General features: G+C 40.1%; 1 protein-coding gene across 2 annotated transcripts in view; it reads left to right on the top strand.

Annotated features, from left to right (window-relative positions):
- The first annotated feature begins 931 nt into the window (after positions 1 to 931).
- VTCN1 (V-set domain containing T cell activation inhibitor 1) overlaps positions 932 to 3922 on the top strand; it is a 26886-nt gene continuing 23895 nt past the window's right edge. Inside the window, exon 1 of one of the 2 annotated variants that reach the window (XM_007461624.1) lies at positions 932 to 998. The gene's annotated coding sequence lies outside the window, so the exon portion shown is untranslated. The remainder of the gene's footprint in view (positions 999 to 3922) is intronic. The other variant, XM_007461623.1, reaches the window with a different exon arrangement.

Genomic DNA, 3922 nt, shown 5'->3' with positions numbered 1-3922 from the left:
TGTAGGCAGGTGCAGATTCTGGAGACAGATGCTAATCCCAGCCCTACCACTTACCAACCGTGTGAATGTACGGAAGATGCTTGACCTCCCTGTGTCATTCCTCATCTGTAAAATGGACATAATACATTTGTTTACCTCATAAGATTATCACATGGATAAATGACATAATCCGTAAATGGTGCCTAAAACAACATGTCTGCTATGTAATTCTAGCACTCAGTAAATGTAAGCAATACTTCCTTATTTGTTTATTTCCCAAATGTCATTTGTTAATCTGCTCGTTGAAAACTGGCGAGATACATATCAAGAAGTCAGTGGTTGTTATGTCTGGATGGTGGAGTTACAGGTGACTTTATTGTCTTATTTTTGCTTATTTGTACTTTCTAAACTTTCTGTCTTACTTTTTTAATAAGAGGAAACAAACTCCTGTCGAGGATCTGCAGGGTGAAGTGGACTAGAGATGAGTGGGTACAAAGTGAAGACATGACCGCTGTCCTTAGGAGTTTAAAGTCTATGGAAGGAGACAAAACAGATAGGTTAATGATGTAAGAGGGATGGGCAGTAATGCTCAGGGTGGGCTGGGGATGGAAGCAGTCCCCCCTCAAGTGGCACCTGGCATTACAGAAATGCCATCAGGTTTTCCCCAGCAGTCTTTGTGTATGGTCTTCACTGACCTGGAAATAGGAAAGATGACACACATAGCCAGATAAAAGAGCCACTCCTTTAATCTATCCCAGCACCCCAGGCGGACAGGGATGGGATCGCTGAGACTCCTTTCTAAGGTACCTATTTCTAGGAGAGAGCTTACGTTGAAGCAAACGTTGAGACTCTTTATGTAACACCTCTTACAAATGACAGGTATGAGCCCAGGTTGCGAAGCAGCACGTCAAACGGAATGAAGAAGGAATTTCCTGTTTTTCTCTCTCTCCACAGCATTATTAACACCATCATTATTCTGGCTGGAGCAATTGCGCTTATCATCGGTTTTGGTATCTCAGGTATGTGATTTATTGCATTATCATTGATCCATTCACCCCTCGTCACTAAGTCCCTAATCATTCAGTGTGGTAGAATGGCAAGAGCACAGATCTTGGACCAAGAAAACGTCAGAGTGGAGAACTGTTTTTTCCACTTATTGACTGTGTTCTCTGCACTTTATTCATTCAACTCCCTGGACCTCAGTTTCCTCATGTATGGTGTGGAGGAAATGTCTACCTCACCAGATGGCTGAGAGAATCAAATGGAACGTCTACCAGAGTGTTCTGTCTACCAGATAGTGCTGGAGATATCACTCTGGGATCACAGGTGAAGTGCTGTGGCTGAGCCATTCTCTCAATGGCTGGCCTGAGTAGATGATTCCTTTGCAATGAAGCTTCAGCTGAAGTGTTAAAGAATATCAAGTCTTTGTACACAGGGTTCTTAACGAGGATCCTTATCCTGGTCATAAGTGCCATTCCATGTAGGGAACAGAAGCCATTGCGGCATGGATGGCGAGTGTCTGAATGCAGCTGACTGATGTCAGCTGCAGGAATCGTCTTCTCTTCTGTGGACACCATGTCTCGGAAGCATCTATTATGGATGCCAGATTAATTAAGACATTGAATGAGCTAGACCAGCAGCTGTCCTCTCTGAAGCAAGTCGTTTGCTTCATTTCCCTTAAAGTGCCTGACTCAGGACGACACATTTATTTTAACTCAGCCTGTGGCCAAAGCTGTTGCTTCATAACTTGAGTTTTTAGAGTTCCAGCTGTCTCCTCTGTGTCACTCCCCTCCAGTGTGTGTGCTGCCACTAAATAGTAGTCACAAGGCCTAAATGAAGAAAACGCGTTGTAGATCTGTTTCCCTAGAAGAGACATAAGCATCTTTCTCCATTTTCTTTTATCAACAAAAATGTGTATTTTTTGTCTTTCATCCATCTTTCTATTGGGTTATCTTTTTCTTTTTTGATATGTGGGAACTCTTTATATTTTCTGGGTGCAATTTGGTTATGTGTATTGAAAAATCTCCTCTACTCTGTGGCTTGGTTTTTCCTCTTCTTAATGACGGCTCTCAATGAGCAAAGTTCCTAATTTTAACATAGTCCAATTTATCAATCTCTTCCTTTATACCAGGAGTTTTTTTGTAACCAGTTTGTTTAAGAAGTCTGCCTATCCCAAGGTCATAAACATTTTCTTCTAGGTTATCTTGCAGAAGCTTTAGTGTTTAACCTCTCACATTTATATCTACAACTACCTAGAATGATTTTGTGCATGGGCAAAGGTAGTGGCAAGATTGGTCAAAATACTATCCTTCCCCCACTTCTCACTAGCGCCATTTTTGTCATAAATCAAGTATCCAAATGCGTATGGATCTGCTTCTGAGCTCACTAGCCTGTTTCATTCTAGTATTCTTTTATAATTTGTTTTCTCTTTATTTCATCTCTTCCTGTTCCTAATCTTGGGTGCTCTCTCTCTCATATCTTTTTTTTTTTTTTTTCTCTCATATCTTAAAATAGGTTTACAGGTGTTAATTAGCTTTATAGTAGTTTTGAAGGACCCAGGTCTTGGTTTTCTTTTTACTTTCTCTGATTTTCTTATTTAATTAATTTTGGCTTTTATCTTTATTAATGTCCCTCTTTCCATTTTGTTTTGCTGTCTTTTCTTTCTTTTTTTAAAATATTTATTTATTTATTCAGGCCGCACCGGGTCTTAGCTGCGGCACTCGGGATCCTTGTTGCGGCATGTTTAGCTGCGGCATGCAGCATCTTTAGTTGCAGTATGCGGACTTCTTAGTTGCGGCATGCATATGGGATCTAGTCCCCTGACCAGGGATCGGACCTGGGTCCCCTGCATTGGGAGCACGGAGTCTTACCACTGGACCACCAGCAAAGTCTCTTAATTCTTTTTTTTTTTTTTAAGTGATGATCCATTTAAATTCTTTTTCATTAAAAAAAAAATTTTTATTGAAGTATAGTTGATTTACAATGTTGCGCTAATTTCTGCTTTATAGCAAAGTGACTCTGCTATACCCATATATACATTCTTTTTTTTTTTAATATTCTTTTCCATTATGGCTTAAACCAGAAGACTGGACAGAGTTTCCTGTGCTGTACAGTAGGACCTAGTTGTTGCTGTCTTTTAATTCTTTTTCTAATATCTTGAAATAAGCACTTCACAAAACAGTACGTCCAGAAAGCCAATAAACAGCCCTTAGTAGATACCGCCATTTAGTTTTCCAAAGTGATTTACCAAGTCCCTTTTCACAGGAAACGTATGAGGGACCCAGTGCTCCACGCCCTCACCGGCACTAGATCTTGTGGGACGCTGTTGTGATTTTAACTTCTAAATATTTCCTGGTGACTGACAGACTGAGTGCGTTTTCATATGAGAAGCATAATGCTGAGCGACAGAGCCAGACACAAGACAGTACATTCTGTATAAAAACCAGGCAGATGAACCTCTGCTATTAGAAGGCAGAATAATGATTATTCTCCTGGGAAGAGTGAGAGAGCAGCCATTAGGAGGGGGCACGAGGGGACTTCTGGGGGATAGTAAAGTTCTAGTTCTCAGTGTGGGCGCTGGGTACATGGGGAGACGTCGTGATAATTCTTCAAACTGCACAATTATGTGTACACTTTAGGTATGTATGTTATACTTCTGTATCTTCTACAATATATATATAGAAATAAAATATAAAAATATCTTATTGATATTTTAAAGATATCAATACATACATTTTGGTAGCTTCCTCACTAATCCTTAATTCCTCTTCTTTAGTTATAACTTCAGCTTCCCTGTGACAGTCAACATTTTGCTACTTATACCTTTTCCTGTGGCATAGCTACAGCGACCTCAGGTACTGAGCTCAGTTCCTTGAATACAGAGGGTACTCCTTAAGTGTTTTTTTTTTTTTTTTTTTTTTCGGGTACGCGCGCCTCTACTTTT

This window comes from Lipotes vexillifer, unplaced genomic scaffold (assembly GCF_000442215.2).
Source record: "Lipotes vexillifer unplaced genomic scaffold, Lipotes_vexillifer_v1.1 scaffold858, whole genome shotgun sequence".
Lineage (NCBI taxonomy): Eukaryota > Metazoa > Chordata > Mammalia > Artiodactyla > Lipotidae > Lipotes > Lipotes vexillifer.
Note: the sequence above shows the minus strand (reverse complement) of the source record. Positions and strands in the feature narration are given on the sequence as shown.